The sequence below is a fragment of the Empidonax traillii genome, unplaced genomic scaffold (assembly GCF_003031625.1).
Source record: "Empidonax traillii isolate 1590-97213 ecotype Southwest subspecies unplaced genomic scaffold, ASM303162v1 scaffold212:size762246, whole genome shotgun sequence".
In the NCBI taxonomy this organism is placed as follows: domain Eukaryota; kingdom Metazoa; phylum Chordata; class Aves; order Passeriformes; family Tyrannidae; genus Empidonax; species Empidonax traillii.
The window spans coordinates 517,698-532,328 of NW_020955405.1; the positions used below are offsets into that span (position 1 = coordinate 517,698).

The 14,631-nt window shown below is 41.2% G+C and overlaps 1 long non-coding RNA gene across 1 annotated transcript in view; it reads right to left on the reverse strand.

Moving 5' to 3' along the window:
• The window catches only part of LOC114059261, a 37,267-nt gene extending 31,411 nt beyond the window's left edge, over nt 1-5,856 (reverse strand). The window contains exon 1 of the long non-coding RNA XR_003571629.1: nt 5,645-5,856. This is a non-coding gene — a long non-coding RNA (uncharacterized LOC114059261). The remainder of the gene's footprint in view (nt 1-5,644) is intronic.
• Between the last annotated feature and the right edge of the window lie 8,775 nt (nt 5,857-14,631).

Genomic DNA, 14,631 nt, shown 5'->3' on the forward strand with positions numbered 1-14,631 from the left:
GTATCTTTGAGGTTGTTAGAAAGACGAGAATAAAGTGAAGTAAGATTAAGAGGCATATTAGGCTGTCTCTGACAGATCTTTCCTACTCGTCAGGAAGAGTTTCCCACTGAGCTTTTGGGAGGTGCTCAGCCCCTGAGGACTCCATGCAGAGGCTAGAGTTTGCAGCCACAAATGACACTGTTTTTCTGTGCAAGGCTGAGCTATCAGGGCAGGTATCGGTGCAGCCTGTTGCTACTGATACTGTAAGCAGAGGACAGAAACAGTGGATCTTTTGTTTATCAGCCCTCTACAGTGTACAGCCCCTTTGTGAATAATAAGCCACCTTTCTGCAGCCCTTGTACAGTGCAATGCAACATTTTCAAGTCAGCTCAGCTAAACTGAACCTGCAATCACCTGATATCAGTGAGTTAAAATAGCGCTGATAAGAAAAATGTTGGTACAAGAAAATTCTGAAGAGCACAGTGCAAGAATAAGTTAAACCAGGGAGTACACGTTCTTTCTAATAAATGCAGGTTACTTTTGGCTGGTCTTCACATCTCAGATTTACTACTCGTACTATGGAAATCGTATTGCTTAATCACAGAGCTCATATGAAGCTGTGCTTACTCAAGCTTGCAAAGCATTTAAAGATCAGAGAGAGCACTGTCTATTAAACCATAAAGAATACTTTGTTATCATTATTACTTGACCACAGCAATAGGGAAATATGCTTTAAAAATGCTTCAGTTCATTAGTTCATAACTATCTTTTAGTAGCTACAAGTTTAGCTGAGAACCTAAAAGCAAAAAACCAGCAAGCTGCAAGGCAGCAGGTTCAGATTTCACGTGCCTCGATATAGGCCTATTTTTTGCCTTTCATCATAGCTGGCAAAGACTTTTAACAACACTTTTAATCCAAAGGTAAGAAGTAGATGCAGAGGTAAAGTAAACGCAAGTGAATCTGGGACTCATCCTGCAACATCTGTCTCCCAAAATGTTACCCTCTAGCCCACATCCCAAGCTGCTATCCTTCTCCCTGCATAAGCTTTCAGGGTCTCATTAATGCACCGGGCAAGTCTACACAGCAAAGGGCTGTTAGAGATCCTGAGGTAGCTTTGAGGAAACTGGCTTGTCTGCACGGTACATTGCAATGCCGTGCACGGATGGTAGCTGAGATCCCAGAGGCAATATAGCCCGTCTCTCTATAGCAAAGCACCCACGCTAATTAGCCCTGCCCCCGAGGATGCTGCAGGAACGGAGCTAATTAGGTATGCTGAGAGGCACCTTTGTTAATTAGCCCAGGGAGAACAGAACAACACTAACAGAGCTTCCGATCGCGGCATTAGCTCAGGGATCTCTATAGTGTACTTGGCTGTGTAGCATAGCTGAGCCCACAGCTCTTTTGAGCACCATCCTAAGAATCTAAATACCTTCTTTCAACCCAGTCTCACCATCTGACCCTGCTTTTGCATTCGTAGTTGTGTTTTTCTCTTGACAGTAGGAAAATTAAGTAAATACATTCAAAAGAAAGAAGAAAAAAAGCCAGTAAAAACCACACTACAATGATCTAGTGTTATTAAATTCACCTACAGGTAGCAGCATGCCTGTAGGGAAACACTGGATACTCCTAACCCATCTTGATAAAAGGCATATTTTGGCTAGGGGTGCATGTTTTGCAAGCAGTGTATCTCTAAAGGTACTGTTAACTCGAGCCAACTCAGTCATAAATACAGACTATGGTATATTAAGCTGTAATCATGCAAGATTTTCCATTACAAGTTCAGGGCTGAATGAAATAATTTAGGCACAGGCACACACCTAAGAAAGATGGAGCACCCGAGAGAGCAGTTTTGTCCTCTTTCCTTCTCCCCCAGTTGCACTGTGCATTAGAACAGGGCTGTTCTGGCTGGACCTCTTGCCTCCTCTCCCCACCAGACCCCCCGGCCAAGTGTCACTGTCCATGACTGTGCACAGCAGACACAAGAATCTCCACAGGGCTGCCACTCTCTGGCCTGGCTGCCATCACTAAGCACCTACACAGTTCTGTCTCTAACTTTCACGGGTTGCTATACAACGGCACAGGGGTAAATAACAGTCTGTATCCAATGTGTAGCCAACACAGCTACGAGAATGTTGATGAGACTGTTATTGAGGGAACGCTTCCAAATGCCTTTCCAACCACCATATTGTAGGTATACATAAAAACGCCAAGTTAATGCCTTTCAAAGAAAAAATGTGTGTGCTTTGTGTCATTCCAGGAGGGGGTTTTATGGATCTGATTTTTGAAAAATGGAACACAGTGATTTCCAATTATCTTCCAGGCATGTGTGTAAGAGCACCCAGTTCTTTCCCATATGTTTCAGAAAAAGTTATTGCACATGGGCAACTTCTGAATAGGACCTAAGCCCTTAAGTCCTGGGTTGAGTTCCTTATCAAACTGTAAAAATGCGTGGTGAAATTTTAAATCAGCCTCAAAAGCTTATAACATGGGGCTGCTGGAACATTTGAGAATACCAAAACTTTTAAGGAGTGGATATTAGGAAATCATAAATACCAGAGAAGACAGAGGTTTCTTCTGGAATTAATGTGGTTCCAGTAGACATAATACTTAGGTTTTTTCTAAAGCTTGCTACATTTTAGGTATATAAAAGCAAAAAACTTCAGGCTCTTATCTTTCAGGTGCCCAAGAATTTATGATTATGACAAAAAAGGGGTGGTGGTGGTGGTTATGTAATATATCTGAAAATCATAGTTCGGTATTTAATCTTTACTTTGTATCCTTTAGAAAAAAAAAATCTTTAAAGTATGGTTTCTGTTTATGTAGCTTTATGATACTTGTCAAAATAATATAGTGTCCTATAGCATTTACTAATGCAAACTGGGATATCTCACACAACCTTGACTTTACAACAGGGGTTCTGGATGTATACCAGACACACAAAATGGTCATTAACTTGATATGATATGAGAAAGGTGTTGAAGTGAATAACTTATATAGTAGCAATAGTGGTTCTGTCTATGGACATTTTATCTTGCTCTTGAATGGCAAAAAAAAAAAACTTTAACAAGCTTTGTGTCTGGGCAACTTTAGAGCGACCTACAGACTTCTCAATTTCAGAGTTCAAAATCAGCCCCTTTGTTTATACTTGGCCAATGCTCAGACCAAAGCTTCAATACATCACATCGTCTCATAGAGACCTAAAAAATAGAATACACTGAAATTCTAGGCAGGAGCATCCTGTAACTCTATAAAAGTCCATGCTGTGTCCCAAAATAATGAAAATATCCCAACTCTGTTTCCAACTGTATAAATAGCTCTGATTTTCAGCTTTACTGCCAGAGCTCGGCTAATACCCTTCAGTTTGTTTGTCCAGTTTTACATCTACCAATAACTATTTTCTCCTCTCCCATCTATTCAAAACAAAACCTGCAGCACAAAGGTTATCAGCTTTCAAAACCTCTTGTGCATAGACAGACCCATAAGTTCCCTGTCAGTGAACAACAGCTCATCATTCATTCTCATTATACTGGCACATAAATCTTCTGAGTGACCAGGGAAATGGGAAGCTTGCTACCCTCATAACATTCCTTGAATGCCTGCTGCAGGCACTGTGTCTATACATTGCCTTCGTTTCCCAGAAACACAGAGTTAAGAATAATTCAAGAGACATAAGAAGGAATAGCAGAGAAAGATAACCTGCATGTAAACTTTGCCAAGAAGTCTTCAAAACTAACCACTTGAGGTGGTTAGGAAAATAAAGAAAAAAACCTGTGATGCTTATCAGTGTTACTTCTCAAAGGCTGACTGGCCTTAGTATAGTTTTGCACATCACAAAACAAAAAAAAAAAAAAAAAAAAAAAGAGGTTAACAGTAGAGCTCATAGTTTTATTCAGTTTGAGAGCCCTTAAAGATTTCCTAATGGAGGTACTATACGGTCAACAGTTTCATGTTTCTTGAGTTATCCTGCACCGACCTCTTCCAACCATCCACAGAAACAAGAGGTCCAGCAGACAACAAGCTGACATTCACAGAGCTACAAAGTCATCTGTGAGACAGAAAGGTTAATCAAGTGACCGGAAGTGTGTCCAGGGTGTAAACATGGCATTTCACAAAAACAGTATGGTCCAGATCTACCTGATGTATCCATACAGGCATACCCAACTCCTTTTGTATAAAGGAAGAGCTGTCATTTCATATGAAAAAGCATAAGCATCTATCTGCCCTCCAAACTCCTGGAATTATAAATAGTTTGAGTGACAAATACTTCTGTCACAGTGTTCAGGATACCTTCACAAGATATCCCAAGCACTGTATATGATTAACCAAAGCTTGTCAGAGTTCACCCTTATAAATATATCCTGGATAAGCTTGTTGGTTTGAACAAGAATTTGTGTGTCTGTGTCTAAAGGAAGAAGAGAAGAAACAGGAAGGTTAGTCATGTCACTCACTTGTACACTTTTCAAGCGCATAATATCTGCGCTTTGACAGTAATAACAGCCCTGAATTCCTAAATTGTGAATTACGTTGCTCAACAGGTTTTATCACAGAAAAACTGAGTAGTCTGGATGAATGAAGTCTCACATAGAATAATGTTGAAAAAAATTAGATATTATTTGCATAGATTGCATTAAAGTCATTGTTTCCCACCCCTCCCAAGCATCTCAGTACCTTAGAAATAAATTATAGTCAGAGGGTTATTAAAATCTAAAAAATAAAAAAAAAACTGAAGCAAATTTTAAACCACAAGACAAAGCAAACAGTACTGTAGTCTATTTTCAGATCTCCTCAGAGTTATTCATATCCTAGTTGTCAAACAATCGTACATCTCCCAGACATCTTCTTTTCCCAGAAATCCTGCTCTGGTGTCTTCTACATTAAATTATTTCCTCTTCAATATGTTAAGAAAGAAGAAAAAAGCAAATCACCCTTAAGTCACACGTGTTTCTCTTTAAGAAAAAGGGTCTCCACAGTTCAACAAGGCAAATAGTCTTCTGTAAAAGAAGTCATGCTGAGATTTTTAAAGTATCTAGGATTAGGAAAGCAGTAGTATTGGTAGCAGTGTCACTGTCACACAAGCTAGAAATACTCCTTCTAACCCTTTTTGTAATTCCAACCTTCCTGGAACAGTGTTCCAATCTGTACAAATCAGATTCTTTGCTAAATTTATAACTGTGTTGAGAATCACGTCACTACAGAGAAGCACAAGGAAAGCTCTGTGAAATACTAAGGTTTAAATGCCCTTTCAAAAATATTCGTTGTCATTTTGACACAACTGGAAGAAAAAGGAAGATGAAATGTTTGCAATAGTAGTTTGCCTCAGTTGGTAGAGCCTGAATATGGGATTTTGCCTGGTTTATTTTAAGTCTGAGCAGCTAGCAGCTGGAGTATGTCCCACATGCTAACACTTGGAATTCCCCGGGGAGAAGGTTTGTTTCAAATGTAACACTGGCCCTCCAAAGCTGGACGTCTTTGTGCTTTATTAAATTTACTTACTCCATCATTGCCCCAAGTCTCAACGATAATGCACCTATTCTGAGCGATGAAACCTCCTTGCCAGCTTCATATGAACTGTTTTTGATTTAAATGCAATCTATTAACAATATCTATTTTCACACACATACACACCCCAGGCAGATACTGAACAGACACAGCCTTGCAGACTTACACAGCAGCTGTGACAACAACTGATGTCACCTCCTTTGCAGAAATTTCCACAAGCGTCTTCCAAAGGCCAAGTTAAATGAGATAGAGCTTATCAGTTTCTTTAAAGTGCTCTGGATGAGACCAGTTCCATGTGACCCCCTTCCCGGCCGCGGGGGTGTGGTATGTCACAGCTCCCCTATCAGCTGGCACATGGCGGTGGGAGATATGAGACAGCAGAAAAGCAGCAGTAACAACATCACCGGGACTGCTGAAGACGGAACGAATACGCTGAGTAACTTCACTGTGTGCTCACTTACTTTCTGAAAACAGGTGGAGGGTTTTCAGCCCTGACTTCTGCTTGCACATCCCACTCGGCACAGATGGGTGATAATGTTGCCAGCTACGAGTTGGAAAGGCTATGGTTCATTAGTGTCATATTAACGCCTTTAAGCGGTGTGTTGCAATATTAATTTTTTTTCTTCACAAATTTCTCCCTTCTTTTATGTATTCTGTGAATAAAAAAGAAATTACCAGCAAGGGTGTTTTTCCAAAAGCAATTGCTTAAGATAAATTCCTTTTTTCTGATCTTGCATCAGAAATATTAGAGAGTTACAGAAGATAACCTCCTCAGTTGTACTGCTGAAATTACTGAATGTTTCAGATTTCCTTCACTGCCTTCAATTATACATAAATGATAAGTTGCAAAGAGTTAATTTTCAAAGCTTTCACAATTATCAACTTTATTCAAAATACTAACTAGCCAATAACATTAACACAAGCATATATTTAATATTTGCAAAACATTTCATTTAATACTTTATACTTGCTAGGACAAAAAGGCTCCTTACTTGAAGTAATTTAAAAACATAGCCATAATATTGAACTTTGTGTTCAAACAGCTTGCAGTTTTCACCCCAGGACTCTCTCAGTTTTTCTACATAGGCCTGTTAGCACAAAGGACAGACTTAAACTCTTACCTCAAGCCAGTTATGGTATTTTGGTTAACAAATGTTGGTAATGCAACTTTTTTCTTTGTGAACGTGCCCTTTCAATTTCTGAATTCAAATTTTTCCACCAGCATGGTTACAGTCACTCTAGATCACTTGTGCATGTCCTTTGTAAATTGAGCTATTGGTACAAGACTAACAGTTCCTGTCATACAGCAGCACAACACAGAAATTCTGGGTCTAGCAGAGCAATGAAATATAGGGATACAGCATATATAAGCACGCATGAATTTGTGGCAAGGGCAGCAAGAGAAGTAGAAATTCAGTCTTATGCTCCATTCCTGAGGTCCTTCTCCACTGCTTCTGAGTGTGGATTGACAAAAGTTTGGGGTTTTTAATCAGATTTTTTGCAGTTCTGCCAGGTTGCTCCAATCTTACTGCAATCTCACACCTGTTAAGAATCTCCCTGACTCGTCTAGCCAGCTCACATTGGATGAAACAAGCTAGATCGCCTTCACCCATTTCCTCTTTCAAAGTTAAATGTCTGCAGATAGAAAAATAAGCTTTCTAAGGCACGGACAGGCTCTCCTATTTCAACTGTAGTGTGCTCAGCTCAGAATTGTGGCTGGAACCTAGATGTTAATGCCACCTTAAATAATATTTTTTCAGGTGCTGGCTAGAGTTTTAAGATATAGTTCCAGCAATGAGCATATCAGAGTAGCCAAGACACAGCTGCTCAAAACAGCAACATGCAGTGGTTATATATGCAATGAAAAAAGACCTCCTTCAAGGAAGCTATTGAGGACAGCTGCAGATCAGTCCTCCTCAGGGTTCATTAGCTTTTTTCATCTTCTGTAAGCCAACCCTGGGCACAACTTTAGAAGATGATTAAACCAAAGATTTGTGTGTCATTACAACCTCTCCAGCTCCAGCTGCAACCTTTTATCCATGAAAGTCCCAGGATTCAAGATCCAGGATAGAAGCCTTCCTATCTCTGGTATTTCCTTGTCATGCTGGTTACAATCACCGCTCCCACCATCACCTGTATCTGAGCTGTCTTTGGTCAAAGATCCTTAATCCTTGCTGGAACTGTATAAACAGACACATGGATTGCCAGACACCTAACATGTCTGGTGAACCCTGGACTGTGGCAGATAAAAGGCCTTTCAGTATTCTCCCCACCAAGCCTTCCACAAAGGTATAATAAATTTTGTGCACAAGTTCACTTCATCTTTATACTGTAGGGATGCTCTAAATGGTTCTGTTATGTATAGACAGATACATATTTATATGTAGTCCTGACCATACGGATGGTGAGATGCCAGCTATGAATCAACAGAATCTATAAAGCTCTGCCAAAGGTGCTCATAACTGTGAGTTGCACACATGAGCTTTAAGTGCTAAAAAAGGCCCTGCTTTCTTCACACCTGAAATAGGGGCCCATAGCCCCTACACTTACAGCATTCACAAGCCAGTGCATGGTAGTCCACGCACAGTGATTTCAAATTTTAAATGCAGACACATGACCTCAGATTCCACTCATAAAGAGCTATCTGTATTGCAATGTTTGAGACTTACAAGTGCAAGCATAGCAGAGGCACTAAGAGCTTCTGTGAAAAAATAATTATTCCATGTAGAAAGGAAGTCGGCTTGCTTTTGAGCGGAGGTGTTAATAGACTAACCTTTTTCCCTAACACCAGCCTGCTTACCTGAAAATATGAAAACATGCAGTGTTGTATTTATTTGTGGTGAGTATCATATCCCACTCATGTTAAATGTCTTGCTGCATTTCAGACTAAGATAGTCATTAATGGGAATACCAGCTATAAGAGTCATTTACTGAAAAGTAAGCCCTGGACAACTGTGCTGCAATTTTAGCAATTTGGGGGCAGAGGCATGCAGATCATAGTACACAAATAGGGCTAAATTTAAGAGTAGCTTCAGAATAGACACCTTCCCCCCTTCCACCAGGTTCAGGATAGTTAGTAAGAGCTGTATCTTGAATGACAGTACCAAAACAGGGACTTGGCAAAGAGGAGACTCGCTTCAACTGAGAGGATCACCAGAGTACAGATAAAATCATCAGCATCTGGAACAGGGGAAAATGTGGAAAGATTATAAAGATCTGTAGTAGAAAAGGTACTTAGGTCCCTCTCCAAGGCAACATAGCTTTGCTTCCTAAACAAGGTTTCTTCTCCTCCCCATCTCCAATATATTTCAGTTGCAATCAACGATAATTTCACAGCAGTGGCAAAAGTGGATAGACACGGCATTAGCCAGTTAAGCACAAGGCCATTGGTTGCTCTGGCTGCGCCTGACTAATGTCCCCCTAGCCTCTCTTCTCCTTCCATTAGCAGAAAATTAGTTTCCTCTGCTAGCGTAAGCATGCATGTAAGTAGATTCTTAACCCTATCAAAATGAGTCAGGCCTGAAAATAAGGAAGACAAAAACTTACAGAAAGTGTTAAAACTAAGACCCGACTGAAAGGACCAAGCAGTTATGCAACTATACCTGTAGGCTGGGTGGGATACCAGTGATACTGCCAGTGTGGGACAATCTCCCCACCTGCTTTCCTTCAAGGTGGAACTGAAATAGGCATGAGCCAGAAGGGACCTCACTACCATATACAAATACGTCTACGAAAGAAGCACTGCTGATGCAAAGTAGGCAACAGTGACCAAGGGCACTTGCTCTCCCAGCAAATCCCTTATACCTGAGGGGTAAGATGGGCAAGACCTAAAAGTCTGCATCTCTCTCCTTGCAGTTCAAGTATGTAGCTACTCCTTCTTGGTTCTGAAGTTCTTTCGGATATGCATTGCGTAAGGATAGGGAAGGATAAACTTTGCTGTCTCAAGTTGGATACACCCTCCCTTACCTTTTTTTTTTTTTCAGCCTAAAGGAGTATAGAAGAGGGGTAGTGTCTAAGGAAATTGGAAAGCAGACACAAAGCTGCTAGGATGCTCGGTGGAAGATGTGGCTTGCCAGCTGCTAATCTGTGAGGCAGGGACTCCCCAGACATCCACACCTCAGTGGATGCCCTCCCCTAACTGCTTCCCTCGGGACTCTATTATCACTATAGCATCTCTGCAATAAACTGGTGATATAAGATCTAAAATAGAAAAGGATAAAAATGGGGCTTACAGCATTTAGCCCTATCTATGTACCTCTTACTTCTGCTTCTATTACCTGATCCACCTGCTTCCCAGAACTGAAACTGTCTGCACTCAAGGGAGGACTTTGCTCTACCTCTGTTTGTGGAAATGGGTGTGCATATTTGGTTGGGTTTGGGCTTTAAGGGTTGGGTTTATATCCTCTAAAATAAGCAAGTTGCAAGGCTGCTTCCTTTATGGAGATACACAACATAATATTTTCTCACAAAGAGTCCAAGGCAGATCATGCAAGGCCATTTGATAAGATGTTGGAGTGCTAATACATGGTATGCATGGGCACCTTTTATATGTATCACACACACCTACTTGCATGGGAGCAAATCAATAACTCCCTACACCAAAGCTTGCATTTGTCTGGTCTTATTAGAGGTAGAACGGTGCCTGAGGGAGGGCCACAGGCATTCCATTACTTAGGATCAGAATGGAAAGGCTGCTAAAAATAAGCAACATTTGCTCATTGGTATAAATAACAAAAGCGAGAGAGAAAGAAAAACAGAAAGAGAACAAGATGAAAATGAAAACTGGCCCCAGACCAGGCCTTGCAGAATGACTAGTCACCTCCTCATTGCCAATTCTCTCACCATCTCCAGTATGGGTAAGATACTTTCCAGTGCCAAGTGCCCTCAGCTTCTTTCCTGAGAGGACCATCCCTTGCAGATCCACAGTGGGCCCGAGCATAGGAGGTGGCTCCCACAGCACTTCACAAGCCAGCGCAAAATACCACTGTGATCCCTGCAGTAGCTTGCAAAGCAAGTATTCGTTTTATCTCTGTTTTGTTTATAAAGGGTATCATGGAGGGGGGTGGGGTTGCACTTCCATAAGGCTATCATCATTAAAAACTTTATCCTGACTTTATTAAAATAGAAATAACTTTTGGATTCCCATTTTTCTAACAGACTCCTAGCAAATAGTTCCCAGAGCACACTTGGCTGCATATTCTCAAGTACTAAAGCTGAGAAAGCTAAGCCTATCTATATTTGGAGGAAAATAGGAAGACTAGGCTAATTAAAATTCACCCTTGCCATGCATTCATAAAAGCACTACACACCCCCATAGCACCAGACATTTCAGGGTGGGCTGCCTTTTTACTGGAAAGTTTAAAGCAGAGTATGCTTTTCATTTTAGTCTCTTCTTAATAAAAAGGAATAATAATTGGGAAACAGCTCCCAAGTAACACACTCAATTTTTCCTCTGCTTCTGTTTAATGTATTCTATTGTAATAAAGCACACACACACAAATCTATTAGCCCTACAATTAAACAAATAATGGTATTAACAACTCCCACCCATCGCCGTAAGCAGGTTTAGCTGGGAGAGCTGAAGCAGCTGTTTCTGTCCTGTGTCTCTGCCAGAGGTCACCATCCTGCAGCAGGATCAGCTGATCCTCCTGGATAAACTCCTGAGCAAGTGCAGTGTACAGGCTGCGGCATGAATATAAACCACCTCCAATTTCAGTTTACTCTGGCAGTAACCTCCTAGAAAAATAAAAGGGAGGAAACCTAAGGCTGATAACTGTTTCATCTCTCAGTATCAGATAAATCCACTTTGATTACATTTCAAAGCCCTAAAAAACGGAACAGTCAAGAGGTTTATAATAATGCTCTGGCTTGCATGAATTAACATGAATTCTTGTGCTGAAAAAGGTCACTAGCATAACCATTGAAACACACCTAAAATAAGAGAGCTAAGAGAGGTCCTCTAAAGTCTATCCAGGTATGTGTAGACTTTAAACATTTTCAAAACTATGAAAGTAAGCTATGAAAGTAAGCTATTTTTAAATTTAGGACTAGGACAAATTTGGTTATCTCCGTATGGCCCCAACACTGTTGCAATATCCAAACTACCACAGATACGGCATGAAATCTCAAACAGTAGACAGAGAAGAGAAGGACAAGGTTTCTACACAAGTGAGGGTGTTTTTTTTCACGCCAGACCAAGAGATGATTGGCTTAGAAGCTATCAATGTCTTTTTGGCATTCAAAGTGGAGACATGCATACTTAGAGAGGACTTGCTTACTGGTAACTGTAGAGAAAACAGCCGGCAGTTACAGTTCAGTTTCTGGTGCACAGATTTCACACTGTCAAATTCACACAAAATGAAGAAAGATGTCGGTTTTGAGTAACAGTGTGAATGAGGAGAGTGCTAAACAGTAAGCATACCTTGAAAGCAGGAAAATAATACAAAAGGCTGGCCATGGTCTCCATAGTGCAGGGATTGAGTGCAAGAGAAGATTGAAAAAATGAGGGCAAGATTTATTATGCTTAGACTAGAGTGTGAGGCAAAGCATTTGAGGCTGGGAGGTGTGGGAAGACTGAAACAATGAAGAACTTTCAAAAGGAGAATGATTTGTGCTATCTGGAAGGGGTTTGTTTTACAATGCTTGAACCACACTTACGTAGCTGCAATACCACAAAGTCCTGGTATAGGTGCATTGTGCTGAGACGAGAGGATCTTCTATTGTGGCTTTCACCACACTTGTCCCAACCTCCTACATATGGTTTGCACTGACATGGCTCCAGCTACCCCAAGACTTCCAACCCTGACACAACCATCCTGTGCACCCTTCTCATGCCAGTCTTCCAAACAATACAAGCCAGCCCTGTTCCTCTTGGTCACATTTGTACTTGCAGGCACTTCCCTGAAGCTAAGGTAAACTCAGAGCAGGTACAGAGGCAAGCAGGTTCTGGTGTCTAACATGTAAACTCTGCCCGAAGTCATCCTCTAAAACTTCCATGCTGCATTTTCAAGGCTGTTATTTGAATGATCCAGGAACACTGTGAGTACGAGAAGAGGGAGTATGACACGGCTGGCTTGGGCACACGTGGCAAGGGCAGGCATGGAGCCAGCCAGCTCCTAAGGGTAGGGGAGGCAGCCCTGCTTGCGCCTGAAGCAACTTTCCAGGCTATTCCTGTCACAGACCACTCTGCAGAGCCCCTGCCAGCCCCTGGAGGAGGGCACAGGCACATGATAAGGATAAGCAGGAGCTGAAACGAGATGGCACCGAATTAATTTCCCTCTGCATGACCTATGCACTAGATTTTCTGGCATCTCAAAAGGCACAAAGAGAAACCCAATGGAGTAAGCAGGGCCCTGCATCAGCAAAACAACATTTCTCACATGAAACACTCTGGCTGGTGGAGCTGCGAAGGTGAGAATTACTCACTATTTCCAACACTGTACCGCATGTTTAAGAGATGATTATGAAGGGATAGGGAGAGCATTAATCTCATTTTCCTTTCTTCTTTGTTTAAAATAACTTTATTTAAAATAACACCATGAAGATGTGAAAGATGCCATCTCCGCTCTCAAAAAATCAATACAGAGAGAAGGAGTCCACTAGTTTTATTACCAGGCAACACTTCTATTATGGAACACTCTGTGAATGACGAAAAAAAGAAATATGATGACATAAATCACAAGCATCAAGAAACTAAAAACTGAAAAAGAGAAGGATTTATCTTCAGCTAGCCTAAAGTAAATAGTTCAATCAAGCAAAGAAAAAAACATCTTGACAATTGCCTTCAGTTAAGAATTAAGGAAAATATGTCTAAAAATGAAGGTCACCAAATCTGATCTTCTGTATTGTTCAGCCAATGAAATTTCCTCCACTTACGCTTTTGTCCATGGTTTTTACTTGCTGCAACTTTTTATTAAATATTACAGCAAACAAAAGGAAATAGCAAAACCAGAAGGGAGGCAAGACAGTCTTTTTCAGGGAAACTGGAAACTAATTCAGCAAAGTGGGTCAAAGGAAATGCTGAAAAATACAAATCCGTTCTACAGTTTCACTGAAGTCAGAAAGCACTAGTGTACAACAGTTATTGTAGAAATTAAAGTATAGTTCAAATTTGCTTTAGAAATTAAAGAGAAAGTAGAACAGTAGCCCAATAAGGGCAAATAGGCCAGCATTTGGGACTCAGGAAAAGGCTGTGCTAATAATACAGTGGCAAACACACGTACTTGCCACAAATCATACATGTCCCTTTCCCTGAAATTTGAGAAATATAGGAACATGCTAACTGTTTATCCACTAAAGGTGCATGTTAAGAACGGTAGCTGACAGAGAATAAGGGCAGGAGGGGGCTGGAGGTCAGGAGAAGTTTCAGCGATAAACCATCTCCCTCCTTTAGATAAGGCTGATGGTGACTTAGTTGCATTACAAGGGAGAAAAGCAATGGAAGAAGCCTCCCTCACAGCAGGATTAACAGAGATTGTAAACAAGAGGGAATTGTGCATCTGCATAGTCTTCAGAGAAAAAAAAAAAAGGAGCTAAACCAGAAGAAAAGAAGGGTAAGATGGTACCAGAAGGGAGTAGGGGAAGAGGGCCAAGGATGTGGAGCAGGGGTTGCCTAGTCCAGGAACGTGCCTCTGGCTGCGAGCATTGCCATCTGTGTACAGGCAGGGTGGTTCCTTTGAGGCAGGCTCTTCTGGGGTGCCCTGCAAGCAGGAGCAGTGGTAGGTGCACTGCAGAGGTGGGGAGCCTCATCACAGGCCCTTTTGTCCAACTCCGTGATGCTCCACAGCCATGTCTTACACCAGCTTTCTCCCTCACAGCAAATTTCAAGGAGAAAATGCTCACAGCAAATACAGCTTTTGAAGGGAAACCACAGCTAGTGAGGAGGGTTGTCAGCAGCCATCAGACCTGTGTCCTATTTTTTACCTACAAATGCAAAGTAAATAAAAGGTGATTTGGCAACGGTGTGAAGAGGCCGTTCCTTTGAAACTCCAACCTTTTCCTGGATTTCAGGCAATGCTATGCCACCTAGTTTACTTTCAAACAGCTAACTGGCAGAGAAATCCATGATGTAAGCTGGTAACTACACAAAATTAGCTCTAGCCAACTGTGAATTCGTTTGTTCTTTCTTTTTGCAGTCTCTGCTTTACTGAAACA